General features: G+C 42.2%; 1 long non-coding RNA gene across 1 annotated transcript; it reads left to right on the plus strand.

The window, feature by feature from the left end:
- Positions 1 to 829: 829 nt before the first annotated feature.
- Positions 830 to 19,719, plus strand: LOC110705441. The gene is made up of 4 exons (XR_002508075.1): positions 830 to 1,389; positions 15,193 to 15,236; positions 17,074 to 17,373; positions 18,385 to 19,719. It is a non-coding gene; the product is annotated as an uncharacterized LOC110705441 (long non-coding RNA).
- Positions 19,720 to 20,925: the final 1,206 nt, after the last annotated feature.

Genomic DNA, 20,925 nt, shown 5'->3' on the forward strand with positions numbered 1-20,925 from the left:
TAATATGTGTGAGTAGTTTAATTTCTAGGGTTTATGGGGATCTAATAAATAATATGAAGGGGTAAATTATTGTTGTTGATTATCAATGCTAGATTAATTTCCTATTGATTGGTTTAATGCTCTGTGACTAGATTAGGCCTATCTTTTATGCATGAGTTTGACAATATTAATTCAAGAATCGAGAGATGAGAATTAATGTTTAGGTCTAGTTTCAATAGGCAAGTTAATTTATAAATGGTTAAGTCAAGATTCGAGAGATGAGATTTAATACCGGTAAATTAATTGTGTGATTGTAATACGTAGCGAGAGCCCTTTACAATCTGGTTAATTGATGCATTGATGATTGACTATTATTGATTATTGGTATTACATGATAATTTCTTATTGGATTGTTTTAATGTTTTACAATTGTGGCTTGTAAAAGTATAGCAATATTAAATTGATGAATCGAGCAGATGTTAATTTGATATTAGAGGCTATTTTCAATAAGAACTTAGATCTAGTAAATTGCGAGAGCCTGTTAGATCTATGTTGATTAATAAATTGCGAGAGCCTGTTAATCACGTTATTTATGCAATGTCAATGATTGATTACTATGTTTTACCCTGGAGTATTATTTATTGGTGAACCTATGCCCTAGATCCTTTCATATATTGTTTTCTTCCCAATCTCAACCTTAGTAGTTTAGTCTTTTACTTAATTATAAATATTGGTTACTTAAATAATTTAGATTATAATATTTAATTAGGAGTAAAAAGACTTGTTTCCCTGTGGAGATCGACCCTACTTCCCTATCTACCTTAGTTAGTGATTTAGGTAATTATTTTTTATTAGGGGATACGACTTTACCCCGTCAGATGGTAAGGCTTTCCTGTAAGGGGTTGATATGGCCCTAATTTACACCGTTTTCTACTAGGGTTTCTTTTTGTTACCGTCGCGAAGCGGCGTTGGGGTCGTTGTTGCGGAATAAGGAACATAAAGAGGAAGAAGGGAAGAAGAAGAGGGTCGCGAAGAGAATCATGGGGCTGTGATGGTGATGGACGCGAAGATGGTGGTGGTTGCGATGGGCTGTGATGGTGATGGCGGCTGAGAAGAAGATGGTGGTGGTGGGTGGTGGTTGTAATGGTGATGGACGCGAAGAAGATGATTCGTGGTTGATCGGTGATGGTGATAGTGATCTACTTTTTTTTCTTTTTTGATTTTTTTTTTTTTTTATAAAATGCACAATATTACAAAAATGCCACCTGATATACAAATATGTATATCAGGCTGATATGGTGGTTGTCTTTCAGGAAATTTGAATCAGCACAAGTTAATCCGCCAAGTGAAAATAAATTATTCTTGCTGCCCCATTTGCGAAAACCCGATACCCGTTCACGCAATTGAATGGTATGATTTATTATTGATTCTATTTGTATAATAATCCCTCTTTCCGGATTAGTTATTACGAAGTATTAGTTTAAATTTTACTGTTGGTGTTATTATTAATTCGGATGGAGGGAGTGTATATATATACTTTCGTACTTTGAATATTATTAATGTATACTATGATTTTGTTATATAAGTAAGTTCTTGCGTTGGTTATCTAAATTGGAAATTAATGAGGGGTGTTAGTGTTTCGGGTGAAAACAATGGGACCTTGCCGAAGGTCCGCTGAAATGGAGAAGGCTGGATTCGGTCCAAGCTATGTTGGGCCCAAGGTTTCCTGCACAGTAAACACACGTAAACTAGCCTCGGGGGTGTTGCCGAGGAAGGCCCCTCCGATGCTAAAGTCAGTACAATGTGTAAGAAGAGGACACTATGCAAGAGAGTTTGTTGCTTGAGGCTTTTATGGAATATATCAGAATATATGGATGAGCATATGAATCTATGAATGAATCAGAATCCGAATCCCTCCATGAATGAATCAATATGATGGCTTTTATACCTCATCATACATGGAGAGGTTGGGCCTTAGCCCAATTGGCTTGCTTTGTGGGCTGACCTTTGACTTTAGCACAATTGGAGAGTTGAACCTTGACCTTGGGCTTTTAATTGGATCATTTAGTGCTTAGGCCCAATTGGACTAAATTGGACCCAAACAACTTGCCCCCCAGACCCGATTTGGAAGGATGACGGGTCGGGTTTGATTTAATTCAGAAAAGGAGGGAAGTAAATGATTTAATTAATCCAAAAATTTGAATTTAAACCGTAATTAATGAGATAACAACGGTTAAGGCAGTTGATTGTGGAAGTTGGACGGATAATGGGCAGTTTAATCACAAGATCATGTGTTTAACGGTTACTTAGTGGAGTATTTAAGAGAAATTAAAACGCAGACTCCTCGTATCCCATACCTGGAGATATAAACAGAGGCGCGTCATCTCTCCTCACTTATTCACCAACACAAACCCAGAATTCTCGAGAGAGAAACCAAGAACCCGCATCAAAACTTCGCAAATTCCCCGAGCATTAAGCTTAGAAACTGAGACTTGCCACTACGAACTCGTAAATCGGCAACTTTCGCTTCAGATTAAGGTAAATTACTTTGATTTCAGTTTATTTTTCTTCGAATTCGAACTCCTTCCCCTTTTCTTTCGACTTTTTTCTTCGAAATAATCAATGGCAAGAGGAGTTAGAGGTAGAGCCCGTGCTCCAAGAAGAGCAAGGCCGATTCCCGATCCTAGGAACAGGATTGGGACCTGGAATGGACAAAGGCCAGAGTCTGACCCTGCTGAAGGGATTAGGGCGACTCCCCTTTCCTCGGCTCCTCCTCAGAGAACGGAGGAGCCGAGCGCTTCTGGACGGGATGATGAAGTTCCCGCTGTCCTTTGGGATATCCTCCCCGGGTTTTCAGAATGGGAGAATGCCGAAGTTGCTTCGGCCATGATAAAGAACCGCCCCTACCCATGGTGGGTGGAGAATGCCGATCAATATCGATTTGCCGAGCAAATTGAGTTGCATTACGGCATTTTTGAAGCTGATGGGTATTGGTGCCGAATGCCCTCGGCATCCGATAGAATCCATCGTCCACCCCCGGGGTATGTGGGGGTGTACACAAGACAGCTTCAGTATGGGCTGAGGTTCCCTTTGGACGTATTGGTCCGAGACTTGCTGATCCATTACAACATCTCTCTATGTCAGTTAACTCCCACCAGCATCCGAAGGGTGATGACATACTTATGGGTCTGCAAGTTCTTCAAGTATGTGCCGAACCTGCACTGCTTCAAAAAGCTCCATCGGCTAGTGCCAAATATTCAAAGTGGGCACGGAAGCCATGGTTCTGGGTGGTACCGGATTGAGTCCCGGCCCCAATACCTAACCATGTGGCCAAACGACTCTTCAGACAAGGACTGGAGAGGTCAATGGATTTGGGTTAGGGCACCCACAGATCCGGGCCACCCTTGCGTCTTCAGCGCTCCCCGGTACCTCGCTGAGCCTGATCCCGAAATGGGAAGTCTAGGTCCCCCCGCAGATAACGGGGTGGATCCGAACCTTGATCAGCAACATATCTTCGGCAAGCTGCCGAACCGGGGGGGGCAGTGGCCGAATGCAGCATATCCCGGAGACTTGGCTCCCCGATACGCATTACGTTTTCCAAGAGAACATGCTAGCAGCTGTTGGCCTCAGCCGAAAGTTTAAGGATGGTAAGCTTCTTCGGCTGGGGCCGAGGCTTTTTAACTATCTCTTTTTCTTCTCTCGCTTCGCTTTTTCATGCTGTGCCAACCTATCTGAACTAACCTTTCCCCTTTCCTTTTTTCAGAGCGGGACGAGACCAACGTTGGCATTAACTACGCTCGTCTTGGTGTCAACCGAGAACGAGTTGTAACTGAACGGGCCCCGTCTATCACTGAGCCGAGGCATAGGGAAGTTCATCTAGACTCTTCCCACTTCCAAATTGAGGCTGTTGCTCTGTATCAGAGGCAGAAGCCTTGGTGGAAGAAGAGAGACCCCTGGTTTCAGCTGCTGGACGAAGAAGCTGAAGCTGCCCGTACAGCCGAAGAGGTTGCACTGGTTCTCGAAGCTTGCGAAGGAGGAGAAGGGTCCTCCAGAGCTGCTGAAGCAGAAGCTGCAGCTAGAGCAGCTGAAGAAGACGAGGCTTTGCTGAAGACCTCGGTGAGTTTTCAGACAACTTTGTCTTTCTTTTTTCTTTTCTTTTTTTTTTTTTTCTTCTTTTTTTTTTTTTTTTCTTTTTACTCACATTCTTCCTCCCCCCTGTCTGTTACAGTCTGAAGAGAGTAACAGACATAGAGAAGGGAAAGCTCCTGTTCGTCCCGAAGACCAAATACAAGGAGAGTCTTCAGACTCAGATATGGACGAGCAACCCCTTCTGAAAAGGCGCCGAAGGATGGCCATCATCGGCCCTCATGACTTTCAGCGGAGGCCGATGACCATCGGCGTTGCAATAAGGGAACCCGAGGAAGGCAATGGATCGCCGAGGGTTCCCCGGCCACCACCCCAATCGCCTCAAAAGACCCCTCCGCCACCTCCTGAGATGGAGGTGGATCAAAGAACTCCCGAATCTAAGGGAGGGGTCCAAGAAGAAATTAAGGAGAGTGCTGCTGAGCACGAAAACAAGGATGCCGTGATGTCCAGTGCTGAGGGCTTCACGACAGACATCGCAAGAGAGGTTGAGGCTTTCGTCCTCACCCCTGAAGAAGAGGAGGTCATAGTAATTGACTCCTCTGAGAAGGATGATGCTGAGCCATCCAAAGCTAATCAAGCTCCATCGTCATCCTTCCCTTCCTTCCAGACTCTGCAATCTGGAGAAATGGGTTTCTCGGCCCCCCGAATTCCAATCCCAGACCACATCTGGGACCTCATATGGGGTCAGAACCGAGAAGGAGCTGCAGCCTACTTCGGCGATTTTGCTGGCATGTCCGAAGTAGATAGGGCAAGGATCTGGTCGCTGAAGGCCACTGCTGGGATGGGCGAATCCAGCAGATCAGTTCCTGACCCAGCCAGGTCTAACCAACTGCTGATGATGCAGGTAATTTTCCTTGTCTTCATTTCCTCTGAAATTCAGCTCTATATATTTTTTATTTATTATTTTTTTTTGTCTTCCTGTTTTCAGTTCGTGCACAATCAGACTCTCACTGTAGAGCTGATAGATACCCTACAAGATAGGGTAGACGCTGCTGTGCACGACAAGAAGGTAGCTGAAGAGGAATTAAAGCTTGCTAAGCTGAAGCAAGCAGCAGCTGAAGAGAAGCAGCAGAAGGGTGAGGAGTATGAGAAAAGAGCTGCTGAAGCCCTCAAAACCTTCTGCGACGCTATGGAGAAGGAAGTTTTTCCCCCACTGATGGAAGGGGAAAAATTCCTCCAGGAGCATATGGGAGTGGACGTCTCCAAATTCAAGGCTGCTGTTGAGAGCCGTATTCAGGAAGGAGCTGCTGCACAAGCTGAAGTGCAGCAACGTCTAGAGGCTCTTGAAGCCAGCCGAATGGCTGCTGAAGAGCTGCTCCAGGCCAAAGATGTCCAACTCTCAGAGGCTGCTGCTGCTGCCGAAGCTCAGAGAGCTAAACTCCATGAGGCTGAGGATCAACTGATGACCCAGAAAGTTGAAGTGGCCCAAGCTCAGACAAAGGCTTCCCAAGTTCAGCAGGAGCTGAATGAGCTGAAAGGTTCCTCCTCCAAGCTCGCTGATGAGCTGAAGAAATCCAAGGAAGACTTGGAGGAGACCCAGAAGAAGCTGGCTGATGCTGAGGCTCTACTCAAAGTCCGTGTCTATACCCAAGAAGAATATGAGATGGGTTTCAGAAACGGGTTCCGAGTATGCCGAAGAGTCTGCCTTCATGCTGAACCGAAGCTGGACTGGTCTAAATGTGCTGAATGGGTCCAGAATCCCGAAGACCCTCATATGAAGTATGCAACTCCAGTCGAAGCTGAAATCCTTAAGGCTGAGGAAGCCGAAGAGGAAGCTGAGAGAATGGAGTTGGAAGCTGAACAGAGGGAAAGGGAGGCTCGGCAGAGTGCAAAGCCCGCTTCTTCTGCTGCTGGGGCTGAGGCCACCATGGGGCTCAACGCTGATCAGTCTGATCCTCAGGCTGAAGCATAGGAACTCGGGCAGTCGTCTTCAGAATCTTGCGGTTCATCATGTGCTTAACTTTAGACTTGCCGCTTTCTGAATTTTTTGCCTTGTTTTTTGCTTCAGTTTGCCTTGTCGTACAACAGTTTATTTTTTTTGCTTATGTACGTATTTCGGCAGCTGTTATTTTCCGCTTGTGGGCGGCTGCCGATACAGTTTAATTGAACTTGTAGCTCAATTTCTGAGCATGAATTATTAATCTGATGCTCTTTTATTCAGTTGCTTTATTTTTGAATGCTTTACTGTTTCTGTTTCTTCAATTCCGCCGTACATACTTGCTCTGAGAGTGCTTCTTGCCCCCCAGAAATTGAATTATGACTTCAGCGGAATAAGCAATTTCTTCACTTCTTCAAAATGGGTATCCGAAACACAGGGCCAACTGAAGGCAATGCTTCTGGGATACAAGTCTTACTGAAGATTGACTTCATCTGAAAGTTGGATATCCGAAACACAGGGCCAACTGAAGGCAATGCTTTGGATATTAGCTTTCTGGGATACAAGGCTCAGTTAAGGCAATATCCCAGAATTGTCCATGGACTCATGTCTTTGGAGAACAAGTCTTACTGAAGTTTTACTTCAGCTGAAAGACCAGTGTTCTTTAAAAAGACGCATATCCGAAACACAGGGCCAACTGAAGGCAATGTTTCGAATAATGGCTTTCTGGGATACAAGGCTCAGTTAAGGCAATATCCCAGAATTGTCCATGGACTAATGTCTTTGGAGAACAAGTCTTACTGAAGTTTGACTTCAGCTGAAAGACCAGTGTTCTTTAAAAAGACGAGTTTTGTCAGCCATCTGAAACCCAGTTACCCGAAGGCGAAGGTTTCAGACGAGGCTGATATAAAAATTTTCAACTGTTGCTGTTATCCTTGATTTTCTTTCTATCTTTGAAAAATGGATACCCGAAACACAGGGCCAACTTAAGGCAATGTTTCGGATAATGGCTCTCTGGGATACAAGGCTCAGTTAAGGCAATATCCCAGAATTGTCCATGGACTCATGTCTTTGGAGAACAAGTCTTACTGAAGTTTGACTTCAGCTGAAAGACCAGTGTTCTTTAAAAAGACGAGTTTTGTCAGCAATCTGAAACCCAGTTACCCGAAGGCGAAGGTTTCAGACGAGGCTGAATAAAAAACCCTTAAAGAGTAGATAGAACAAAGAAAATTTTGAAAGGATAAAAAGTAGACATTTATATAAATGGCGGCTCCAAGGCCTTTCATTAGTTCAAAATGTACTTACAAAGATAGTTCTTCCCCGAAGGGTTCACACATGGTATTTTTTCAGTACATCGGCGTTCCAGTGATTTTTCAACTCAGTTCCATCCAACTGCCGAAGTCGGTATGTCCCTGGCTGAAGCTCATCATAAATTTCATAAGGTCCTTCCCATGCAGCTGAGAGTTTCCCATGGATTCGGCCTTTCTGAACTGCAGCAGCATTCCGAAGGACAAGGTCTCCAATTTTGAGAGGCCTTGCATGGACCCTTCGGTTATAAAATTTGCTGATTCTCTGCTTATAGGCGGCCATTCTATCTCGGGCTGAGTCTCTTACTTCGTCGAGGAAATCGAGGGATTCCCTCATCAGTCGCTCATTCTCAGCCGAGAAGTGGTGCACTCGAAGGCTCTCAGAGCCAATTTCCACTGGAAGGACGGCTTCGGCACCATACACCAGTTCAAAAGGTGAGTGGCCCGTCGCCTCTTTTTCAATTGTCCGAAGGGACCAAAGGGTTCCAGGGAGCTCCTCTAGCCATTTGGACTTTTGATCTTCCACCCTCTTCTTGAGGGCATTTAAGATCTGTTTATTTGCAGCTTCGGCTTGTCCGTTACTTTGCGGGTGGCATACCGCTGAATATGCCAGTCTGATGCCGAACTGATCTGTATACCGCTTCAGCGGTAAGTTATCAAATTGCCTCCCATGATCGAAGACAAATACTCTCGGGACGCCAAAGCGAGTGATGATATTCTGCCAGATAAATTTTCTGACAGTTTGCTCTGTAATGTTCGAGGCTGCTTCGGCCTCGATCCATTTACTGAAGTAGTCGACACCAACTATCAGCCATTTTTTCTGGTACACAGCCTCTGGAAATGGTCCCAGTATATCCAGTCCCCATTGGGCAAACGGGAGTGGATTAAGGATCGGCTGAAGATCCCTTGCTGGCTGATGGATAACTGGAGCGTATTTTTGACATTTTTCGCATTTCCGAACCAGCTCCTTAGCATCTGCGATCATGGTGGGCCAGTAATATCCAGCCCTCAATGCCTTGTGGGCTAAGGTTCTTCCCCCAATGTGGTTCCCACAGATGCCGAGGTGAATCTCCCGTAGGATATAATCTGCATCTGTTGGTCCCACGCATTTCAGCAATGGGGCTGAGAAGGACTTTTTCAGAAGTTCCCCCCTGAAGACAATGAACCTAGAGCTGGTTCTCTTCATCTTGGAGGCCAAAGCTTTATCCTCAGGAGTTTCTCCCCGAAGCTTGAAAGCTAGGATGGGGTCCATCCAACTAGGCTCTGGGTCAGCGCAGCACACTTCAGGTGCTTCGTCGACACTTCTCTCCCGACGCACTTCTACATATACAGATCTGTTCAGCTCGGTAAAAGATGAACTAGCAAGTTTGGAGAGTGCATCGGCTTGAGTATTCTGACCCCTTGGGATCAGCTGAACCTCAAAAGTTTTCAGCTCTGCAATGACTGATTTGATCTTGGCAAGATAAGCTATCATGGAGGGCTCTTTGGCCTCGTAGCTGCCACTGATCTGATATGCAACTAGCTGAGAGTCTGTTTTTAAGCAGACATGATCGGCTTCCAAGGAGATGCACAACTTTAGGCCGGCGATTGCTGCCTCATACTCGGCTTCATTATTCGAGGCCTTAAAAGAAAACTTTAGTGCATACTCAAAGGATTTGCCTTCGGGAGAAGTTATCACTACTCCTGCCCCCGAACCGTTTTCGGTGGAAGACCCATCCGTAAACACGGTCCAGACTTTCTTTTCACTGTCTAGCGCTTCTTGGTATGAGCATTCGGCCAAGAAATCCGCTAGAGCTTGAGCCTTAATGGCAGCCCTCGGACGGTAGCTGATGCTGAATTCGGTGAGCTCAAAAGCCCACTTGGCTAGCCTACCAGATTTTTCAACCTTGCCGAGAACTTTTTCCAACGGTTGATCAGTTAAGACCACTATCTGATGGCAATCAAAATAGGGCCTCAGCTTCCGAGCAGCCACTACTACCGCGAAAGCAACTTTCTCGAGTAGAGGATAGCGAGTCTCGGCATCCGTCAGTGTATGACTGACGAAATAGATCGGTTGCTGACTCTTACTCTCTTCCTTCAGCAATACTGCGCTGATGGTGGCTGGGCTAACGGCCACATATAGGTATAAAGTTTCTCCTTCAGCTGGGCTAGCCAGCGTTGGGAGTTGAGCCAGATGCTCCCGAAGCTGTTTAAAGGCGTCTTTTTGCTCTTCCTCCCAAACGAGCTCTTTTGTTTTCGGGAGTTTCAGGGCTTTGAAGAAAGGTAACCCCTTATCCGAAGCTCTGGAAATGAACCTCGAGAGGGTTGCCATTCTTCCGGTGAGCCGCTGAACATCCCGCTTCGTTTTCGGCTCAGGAAGGTCGAGCGCCGCTTTGACTTTAGAGGGATTGGCATCAATCCCCCTTTTGCTGACCATGAACCCAAGTAATTTCCCTGACTTCACGCCGAAGACACACTTCTTCGGATTCAGCTTCATTTGATGCTTTCTCAAGGTGGCGAAAGTTTCAGCTAGGTCCTTTACATGGTCCTCTAGTTTTTTGCTTTTGACGATCGAATCGTCAACATAGACTTCCATGTTTCGGCCCTTTTGATCGGCGAAAACTTGATCCACCAGCCTTTGATAGGTTGCCCCGCATTTTTCAATCCGAAGGGCATCATTTTGTAATTGTACACCCCAGCGTTCGTGACGAATGCTGTCTTTACTCGATCGTCGGGGTGCATAAAGATCTGATGATACCCCGAGAATGCGTCCATGAAACTAAGCAAGGCATGGCCACTTGTCGAATCGACTAGCTGATCGATCCTCGGCAAGGGATAGAAATCCTTTGGACAAGCCTTATTTAGGTCCGTGAAGTCAACGCACATCCTCTAGGTACCATTGGGCTTCTGAACCATCACCACATTTGCCAACCATTCTGGATATTGGCAAGGTTCGATGAATCCTGCCTCCAATAATTTTTTGACCTCGGCTGTGATGTCTCGGTTCTTATTGGCGGAGTAATTCCGCTTCTTTTGCTTAACTGGTCGACACGTCAGGTCAACATTAAGCTTATGGGAGATGAGGTCTGAACTGAGTCACAACGGGTGTTCGGATCAAGGTCCATCCCAATTGCTACACATTTCTCACCGTCTCCTTCGGCCAACTCAACTGTTTCAGTCTGTTGGTCCATGTCCATTGCCGATGGACTGGACTCTTCAGAATCTGGCCTGCTGCCAATGTCAGCAGGTGTCCCCGTCTTTTTGTTCTTCGGCTGGCTCTCTGAGTCTTGCGGCTCAACTGAAAAGCTAGCCTTTTCCCTTTCGGGCCCTTTTTCTCTGGGCACAGATCCTTGGGCCGAAGCACTTAGGCCTTTTGGCTTTTTTGTGCTTGGCTCTCTTTCTTTCTCCTCCTCATCCTTGTCGTCATCTGGGCGACTACTGGATGGCTTGAGGTAGTTGCACCTTCGGGCGTCCTTTTGGTTGCCATGTATCCTTTCGGGGAAGCCGGCGTCTGAGACGTAAATCATCAGCTGATGATAAGTTGAGACGACCCCTTGGATCTCGTGAATTATGGGTCTCCCCAAAATCACGTTGTACACTGAAGGAGCGTCGATGACCAAAAATTCAATCATGACGTTCCGGGCTGCCTCATCGCAACCGATGGTGACAGGAAGTGTCACCTTCCCATCTGGATAAGTTGAAGCCCCATTGAACCCGGATACCGGATAGGGTACCGGCGTAAGGTGCTTGGGCTTCAGCTTAATTTGATTGTAGGCCTTTCGGAACAGAATGTTTGCTCCACTGCCACCGTCAACAAGGACCTTACTGACGTCGTGGTTGGCCACCGTGGCGATAATCACCAACGGATCCTCGTGAGGGAATGTAATCCCCCGGCAGTCGGCGGCTGTGAACGTCATGTTCGGCACCGGCGACTGGGGAGATTGAATGTCAGCGTTGTTCACCTGGTGAGTCAAAGCTCTAAGGTGGCGCTTGTGCTCCCTCCGAGAGTATATTCCTCCCGAGATAACATTGATCGGAGGGAATTTCCCCTCCGACTTTTTACTGTTTTTCCGGGGGAAGTCGAGGTCCTGCCGAGGGTCCTTTGCTGACCTCTCGGATTCTTTTTTCTCGCGGTGATCCGCGAAGTATTTTTTCAAGTATCCCTTCCGGACCATGTCCTCTATCTGGTCCTTCAGTTGGATACACTCCTCAGTGTTGTGTCCCGAAGACTCGTGGAACTCACACCACTGATTTTTATTTTTTCGCTGATACCACTCTGGGAGTGGTCTCGGCTTTCGGTAACTCTGCTCCTCCTTCGTCACACTGTAAATTTTGGCGCGTGGAAGAGAGAGCGGAGTGTAGGACTCGTATCTGCCTGTGTATGAGGCAAATCTTTCCTTCTTTGGGTCGTTGGCCAAAGATTGCTCCGGGGCCTTTGACTTTCCCTTTGCCTTATGGCCTTGGCCTTCAGATAAGGGTATTTGCCTCTGTTTCCCTCCCCCGAATTGAGGTTGGGTTTTCGCTTTGTTCCATTCTTCGGCTCGGATGAACTTATCCGAAGCACTAAGAGCTTCCTCCAAGGTCTGCGGGGTATGCATGACCATGAAGTCTAGGAACTTTCCTGGCTGAAGGCCATTCTGCATTGCGAAAACGGCTAGCCCCTGGTCCAGCTGGGAGACGCTTGATGACTCGTTACTGAAACGGGTCAGGTAGTCTCGGAGGCTTTCGGTTTCCCCCTGTTGCAGACTCATGAGCTCTGCGGTAGTCTTCTCTCGGCGGTTTGCCGTGGAAAACTTGCTCCTGAACTTGGAGGACAGATCATCCCACCCTGTTACGGAGTCTTGCCTTACTCCCTTGGAGATCCACGCTTGCGCGACCCCCTTGAGAGTGGTTGGGAAATATTTGCACCAAGTCGCCTCGGATCTGGGGCAAAGATGCATATGAGTCTCATACGAGGCCACGTGATCCTTCGGATCCGTGGTCCCGTCATATGTGATGTGCGACGGTATTTTAACCGTGGGTACGCGCTCTTCCAGTATCCATTGCTCGAATGGTGAACTAGCGGGTAGCATAACGGCCTTGCCCTTGTTCCTGGCCGAAGGGACCGCGCTCCGCCCTCTTAGAGAGGTAGGAGTGGTTTTCGTCCCTGGCTGGGAAGTCTGGGCCTCGGCTGCAGGGAACGAGAGGCGACTGCGCACGCTCGGTTCCTTGTCGCCGAGTCGGTCAAGGACGCTTCTGCGAACAGTCTCAGGTTCTCGGTGAGTAGATTCTGGCCGACAAGCTGAGCTGCTGCTCTTATGCGCTTCTGGTCTTGAGGATGAGGATCCTTTTAAAAATTGAGGGTTCTTTTTCCTCTGTTTTTCATTTTTCCAAGAATCCTCCTCCCACTCTTCCAGTTCCCGGAAGGAAGGAAGCTTCCCACCATCATGGTCTAACTTCCTCCGCTGATGCCGGGTATGCGGAGGAGTTCGATCACGAGGTGGTGGCATATTTTGTGCCCTCATCGCCTCCATGAGTACTGCCAGCGCTCTTGCCACCTCTTCCGAGCTGGGCCCCGTCAAAGGGGTCCTCGGCCGAGTGTGGGAATGAGGGCGCGCAGCCGATGGTTAGCTTTGGGACACTGAATATGTCCTATGATCGGACTCACCCCTGCTAGACCGAGAGTGGCCCGGCCTATAATGAGAGTCATGAATTACGGGAGATAGGGAATCCTCCTTGTATGATCCTCCCCCCGAGCCGGCACCCTTGGGAGAGTTCCGGTCCGGCGAGGGCGGTGGTGTAGGGGTTTTAGGCTTTTCGCCCGCTCCTTGACGGAGGCTTTTGCTCTTGCGGTTCTTAGCCATTGCTGCTAAGATAATTGCAAGATGATCTTGGTTAGGAATTTGGCTTAAAGATTTTTGAAAGTCTTCCCCACAGACGGCGCCAAATTGTTTCGGGTGAAAACAATGGGACCTTGCCGAAGGTCCGCTGAAATGGAGAAGGCTGGATTCGGTCCAAGCTATGTTGGGCCCAAGGTTTCCTGCACAGTAAACACACGTAAACTAGCCTCGGGGGTGTTGCCGAGGAAGGCCCCTCCGATGCTAAAGTCAGTACAATGTGTAAGAAGAGGACACTATGCAAGAGAGTTTGTTGCTTGAGGCTTTTATGGAATATATCAGAATATATGGATGAGCATATGAATCTATGAATGAATCAGAATCCGAATCCCTCCATGAATGAATCAATATGATGGCTTTTATACCTCATCATACATGGAGAGGTTGGGCCTTAGCCCAATTGGCTTGCTTTGTGGGCTGACCTTTGACTTTAGCACAATTGGAGAGTTGAACCTTGACCTTGGGCTTTTAATTGGATCATTTAGTGCTTAGGCCCAATTGGACTAAATTGGACCCAAACAGTTAGAAATTTAGTGAAATTTGAAGTGAGAATGAATGTGGTGCAGGCATGTGAACAACCACTTGTAGGATGATTAATTTACCAACGATATGGAATAAGCTCAGTAAATTGCACTTGACCCACCAATCCCACCTCAAATTTTGGGTATTTCTGTACTTTTTTATCAATTGAGTTGTTTTTTTTGCTTTGTGTGTGGTTTAATTCATGAAATTTATTAGAGCGGCCGAAAATGGCGTTGATCTGACTTTGTTGGGTAAGGATTTGACACGCTGCTTTCATAAGCTTGGTTCTTATGATATGTAAGGAGGGGATGTGCATGTATGGATATGTTGTGCTGAAACCTTGTATCGTAAGTTTATATCTGAATGCTTATCACCACAAGCCTCTTAGTCCGGTTTTTATCTTTCGTTGGGTTGAAAATGTTGAATGTTTTATATACCTACATTAGTTTCACGTTGGGCTTCTTACAATAATTATTTCAGCTCTCTTGGTACAACCTGACTTCAATATTGAACAGCTTAGTAGCTCGATAATTGTGTAGGACTAAAGGAGTTGCAGATAGAGCATATTAGAGCTATGGTTTAAAAATAATGTGTATGTGCTTGATGGAGCTGTTAAATATTGTTGGGTTGACATAATATTCATCGTTCAGTTGTAAAACAGTCTACTTTCGGAAAGAAAATTAATACCACATTGTACTCTCCTATGATGATTGAACATAGTTTAGGTAGTTTCTTTTTAAATTTGGATGGCATCATATGATTATCGTAATAACAGGGCATTATTCCGATCCAGTGAGCTGCACATATCCTAGCAAGTTAAGCTGTGGATACATCGGATGAATCTGCTAAGAGCCTTGATTGCTACGATCCTCCCCTAAAATTGACGTACAAGACAACGTTATTTGTATTTAATTTTCAACGTCAAGATAATTTGCAGATAGTTCAACCTGAATAGATGCAGAGAATGATATGGAAAAAGGGGGGTGGTTAGGGAGGGAAGTTAAAAAATCAGGGGTCTCTTCCACATTTTCATTAGTTACGCTGATAATTAGAGGTCAAATATTTAATTAGTTTTATGGATGCATTGGTCCTTCTTCTGTTATTAGTAAGAGAATTACACTTTATATCACTGAACAGTGTCAAACTGCAATCTGTAAAGCAAAACATTGTCATTTAAAGGACACAGTCACAAATGATTTACTTGCTATTGTGCTAGAAATCTAGAATATATGGTTGAATGATGGTCTTGGTCAGAAACTTCTGCTAGAAGGATGATTAATCAAGATTTGAGATGATTGTTTTATTAGTAACTTAGATTTTACAATGTTTAATTAATGTTTTGACACTGAGTTCTTGATTTGGGTTAAAAATCTCTGAAGAGTTTTTTGAAGAATGTTTGTCAGCAGTACTGGCACTTTGAGTTCAATTTTTTTTTTTTTCCCCCTTTTTCTGTTACTCTTTCATATGACTCTTTGTATTGGTCTCTAATGCAATGATTTTGATACAGGCAGTACAAGAGCTTAACATCAGAATGACTTTGTAGATCAGTTGGTGAGACATCAGCTCAATCTTCTATATTAGTGCTTTTCATTTGACTCGATATCTAGGAAGTAGAAAATCTGATAAGTTGTGTTTGTGATTTCATTACTTTTATCTTTTGAGGGTACTGTCTGTTTAAACGTAACTGCTGACTTGCCTTATTATGATTATTTTATCAAATGTACCTTGAGAATAGGCTCCTGCTCTGTTCAGGATTTATGGTTTCTTTTGTCAATCTCTTACCCCACTTATGGGATTACGGCGTTGATTGATTGATTGATTTTGTCAATCTCTTACTGCTATGTAGCCCCCTTTCTCATCCGCCCTCTTTCTGTTGGAACTTTCTTTCTACCATCTGAACTCTGTCAAGATCATATTTGATCCAACATGCTCGCTAATGTTGATGAATTCTGTTGCAGTCTTGCTTATACCAGTAACCTTACTAGATTTATGGTCCTATGCCTTTTTTTACCAGCTTCTTCTAGAATTACACTTACCAGTTTTATGGTCCTACGCCTTTTACCAGCTTCTTCTAGAATTACACTTACCAGTTTTATGGTCCTAGCCTTTTTTTTACCAGCTTCTTCTAGAATTACACTTTCTTAACAAGAGAAAAGTAGTGTTGAACAATATTGAGATTTACAAGCACTCTAAATATAAAACTCTTTATTCTTCTTCATCTTCTTCTTCTTCTTCCATTAACAATTCTATCAATTTATATTACTACTTTGCTTAACATCGCATGTTTACCTCATCCCTTAGTGATAATAACATGGAATTGTGGGAGAGAATAGAGATAGTGCTTTTTTTTTTTTTTTTAATCAAACTCGGCTTTTCCACAAAGTATGTGCGGTACACGATGCAACCTTTGTTGATGCGTGAATTGTTAGAAATTCTGTAATTTGTTTTGATTTTGGAAATCATTTACTTATAAATTGTTCTAATTCTTCAAAATGTAAGATCCATTTCCCTCTAATTTTTTAGGGTTTCATTAATTTTAACTCACAAGTTTTTGAATTTTTTTGGGTTTTGTTTGATTTCTTTTTGTTGAGCTTACTGAATCAGGTGCTTGAACTTTAAATTGAGTAATTTTCTTGTGAATGAATTGAAATTATACTAATCGTTTGTATTTAATTGAGCTGTCAAATGTTAGTATATTGAGTAAATATTCTGGTCATGGAGTTTTTTTTCCGATTTGATGCAATTGAGCTGTTGAATGCCAGATTTCACTCTTTTGGTTCAATATTAGTAAAGGAAAAGAAGAGAAAGGAAGGGAAGGGAAGGGAAAAGAAGGGAAAGGAAGGTGGTGTTATTTTTCAATATTTGGTTTATGAAAGGAAATGAATGGAAGAGAGAAATTAATAAAGGATACTTTTATTTTTCTCTTTCCAGTCGAATTCCTCCAATTTTGGGAGGAAAGGAAAGGTAAAAATTTGTAAAGGAACTTTCCTCCCACTTCCCTTCCTTTCCTTTGAATTCTCATGTTATTAATTCAACCAAATATGGGAATATGATTAAAACTCTTTCCTTTCTTTTCTTTTTCATCCAAATCCCTTCAACCAAAAAGGGCCTAAATTATCTTAATTTTGCTCAAACATTACTGGGTTTTGCATATGATTTGACTTTGTGTGAACATATGCTCAATAAAACAATCCAAGAGCATGGTCCTTGGGCTCACGCTTGGGTTGGTGAAGCTGGTGGTGCTTATAACAGTAAAGGCCATCTTGTTTCTGCTGCCTTTATTGACAGCTTTTGGTATTTTAACTATTTCGCTTGCCACATATTTTTCATGCATCTGACAAAAAACAAAGAAATAATCTCCTTGCTTTGTTCCACTTTTGATATATAGGTACTTAGATCAGCTTGGACTAACTGCCCACTTATGACATCAAAATTAATTGTCGGCAGACATTTATTAGTGCAAATTATGGCCTCCTGGTTACCTTTGTCCCTAACCCAAATTATTATAGGCAAGAGATTCTTCATACTTCCTCTTTGTTAAATTTGATCATGGTCCTACATATCAATTGCTCATCCATGTATTGCATTTATTCAGTGCACTTTTGTGGAATCGATTAATGGGAAAGGCCTTTCCTATTGATAAAGTTACTTCACCTGGCGCTCTTATGCCCATTGTACAAAAGGAAGGGTAAGCTTCGGTTTTTTGCATTATTCAGTATTATGTTTCTATATCTTGTGCTACATTATTGCTCCAGGTTGAGTTTGTTAATTTTTGATGGTTTAATGACCAAAACATTTAGAAGCTTATAAGTTATAACCTTATTTGCAGAAACTTAAAAGTAATTTTCCTGTGTTTTTTCTTATTTAATAATAAAATGCTACGGATCGGAGTACTTTTCATGTACATAACTACCTTTTAAATTATTGGCTCATATGCACAGCTTTCTGTAAGAAATGGGAGCTATGCTGCTTATTTCTGATATCAAGTTCCGTCTGTTACTGTGAACTTAGTTTCAGACCAATTCGAACACATGAATATATTTAATCAAGTGAAGCATATTGCGTTTTATGAGCCACAAATTTTTTATGGCATTGAATCAACGATCCTTTGCTGAAGCATAATATGAGCATCTGCCCTTACTTTTATATTCGTGTTTCTGCTTGTAGTATCTATGCTATGCATGATCCACTGTATTGGTTAAAAGATATTTTAGTCCCATCAAATTAATTAAGGTTGAAGTTATTGGTATTTCTTGATTTCAATTTCAACAAGCAAGTTTTTTTTTTTTTTTTTCTTATTAATTTTATAATCTTTATTTTCCCCGGCCAGTTCTCTTCCCTTGCTTTGTAATGTCTTCAATAAATTACTTGAAAGATTTCCCCAACCAAATAAAGCTTGATGCTTTGCCTATTCTCGTTTACTGTCTCACTCATAACCTTAACTGTTTCTGTGTTGGAATGTATAGAATAAGTTTAACATTCCTTTCTTCTTCTTTGTCTTCTTTCTCAACTCTTTCAATTCTCTCTATCCTTCCAGTCTTGGCAAAAAGTGTTATGGTTATAGTAAAGTTGAAGGAGTAATTTTATTTATTTTTTCTTAATGTATTTTATTTACAGTCTCTGATAGTATGATATAGCATGTTCTGGATGATAAGTCAGTTTATAGCCAACACTCTTAGTTTTTCCTCTCTCTTAACAGGCAGGTATAACCCTACTCTTGAAGTCTTTCTAAGCAAGAAGACCAGTTTTATTGTGAAACTGCAAAATGCAATGAACAAAGACTTGCTTATATCCGACGACATAACCTTCAAAGAAGTTCCTTTCACGCGTGGCCTTAAGAGGATGGTTTCTTGGGTTGGAAGTATAACTTCATCAATTGGACAATTGCATCGAGAGGAATACCATTTGACACCCAAAGAAGGGCACCTGCAGAGCCTAACTATGGTACTATATGGGAAACCTTTGCAGATATCAAAACAAGGAGACATTATTCCTGGGCTGGAACATGTGCTTGTTCATGTATATTCTCCTCTATATATCTCGTCTATTTCCTAAAGTCATTCCCAACTTTGATGATCCTGTGTGCAAGTGATGATTCTTTGTCGCTTAAAGAAGTGACCTGCCTTTAGTTTGCATTATTCAGATCTGAGCTGCTGTAATTATTGACTATCACATTTCTAGGGAATAATTAAAGTTGAAATTTACGATTTTATGATCTTGTGTATGTGAAGCATATTTTTTTATTGTCTCGTAACAAGTCTACTTGGTTTGAATGGTGTTTGTCTGTGAGGTTTGTGTTGTAGCACAGTTAGTGTTGGCAAGGGTGAGACTGAGAGTATGTTGTGTTTGTGGATCAGATTGACGTTGCTTTTACGCAGTCAGGTAGACGTGTGCCTGCTTTGTGGTGGGCTGCAATGTGTCAGCAGTAGCGAGCTGTGCTTGTGTTGTGGGGTGACAAGGGGGTGTGGTAGATGGTGCAGAAGCAGCAAGAGTGGATGTGTGTTGGCTGCAGGGCAACGAAAATGGCAAAAGGGCTAGACGGTGTAAAGGTTGTTATGTGAAGAAATCGGACTTGTTTATATGCTCTTTAAGAGTTGAAACTTGATAGTATTTAAAGTGAGGAAGGTAGAAACTCCTACGGGTGAAGCTTCAAAGGTCTATTTAGTAGTATTCTTTAAAGGCTTATATTTATTATTATTATTATTTTATTTTTTTTTGACAGATTAGCTTATTGTATTTAAATGAAGCCTTATTCAACTTCAACTCTATTGGTCAATCTATATCTCTTTTTAAGCTATCATGTTGCATCTAAAAGAACTAGACAACTCCTAAAAGTTAGAATTTATTATACACACCCGAGTGTATCGTACACCTAACTAACCTAAGGTTAGTTTTTGTTTTTCATTTGATGATAAAATAAAAAACAATCATCAAAATGAGAACAAATACTCATTGGTGTACGGTACAACAAAATGTATGTAACAACCTTTCCCTAAAAGTACCTTACATGTCGCCTTCTAAACAATAAGTAACTCATAAAAAAAATTATGCGACCCCTTCAAAGAAATTGGTTTATATAGAACCTATTGCTCATATTTTGGCTTTTAAGTGTTATTAGATTAGTAGAAATTAACAAATTTGGCTGACGTTTGTTTTCTAGAATTACCTTGTAGGAGCTTTCTAGCCTGCTTGTCATAGTTTGATATGGTTGTAAATATTGATTATCTTCTAAAATTAATAAAATATCCTCTAAAATTGGTAATTGACAAAATTCTTTTTCTTTGGAAGACAATTATTCAAATGGCCTTAAAATTTGGTAATTGCCAATATAATTGTTATTTGGAATATTAATTTATAATTTGACCTATATGGTAATTGACAAAAAATATACTCTTTGGATTTTGGAATATACTTGTAATTACTAGAATAGTCTCTAAAATTGGTAATTAGCAAAGTAATTATTCTTTGGAATATAATTAATATATAGTGTAAAAATTTGGTGATAACAAAATAAATAGTTTTTGAAATATAATTAATAAAACTAGTTTTTGGCCCGGACGATGTCCCGGGTCATTGTTTTTATGTTTTTTTTTTTTTTTTGACCAATGCTTTTATTTTATTATAGTGTAGTTTATCTTTTTTTTAAAAAAAATTCAATATTAAATGTGACCAATGTTTTTTTTATTATTATAGTGTAGTTATATTTTTTTTAAAATTCAATATTAAATGTGACCAATGCTTTTATTTTATTATAGTGTAGTTATCAATATTAAATTTTTTTATTTGTCACTTTGAGTAGACATTAAAGGGAGTAAACTAAAAAAAATATATGGTGGAAATATTTGATCCCATCACCAGTGACAAAATTTCAATAGTGAACTAAAGTTGAAATTAAAATGAATTTAGGTTTGCTTATTAATTGAATTATAAATAATAAAACAGTAATATATCGAGTACTTAATACAAAGTTGCGAAATAAGGAGCATTCCAGTCAAATTAGAAAGTTACAACGCATAGTTTAAATCATTTTATTAAGCACAATAAGTATTAAGAGGCATTGATAGTTTAATGGTAGATGTCGTTCTTAAGTTTAGTGGTTCAAATTATATTTCAATCATAAATTTGCATTGAATTTTGGTATTTAGTGTAGATTAATAGGTCTTGACATGTCATAGCTCATGTAGCGCCAATATTATTAAATGAAGGATATTGTTGCTGCTTCTTTAAATTGGGAGTTACA

This window comes from Chenopodium quinoa, unplaced genomic scaffold (genome assembly GCF_001683475.1).
Source record: "Chenopodium quinoa cultivar QQ74 unplaced genomic scaffold, ASM168347v1, whole genome shotgun sequence".
Taxonomy (NCBI): Eukaryota; Viridiplantae; Streptophyta; class Magnoliopsida; order Caryophyllales; family Amaranthaceae; genus Chenopodium; species Chenopodium quinoa.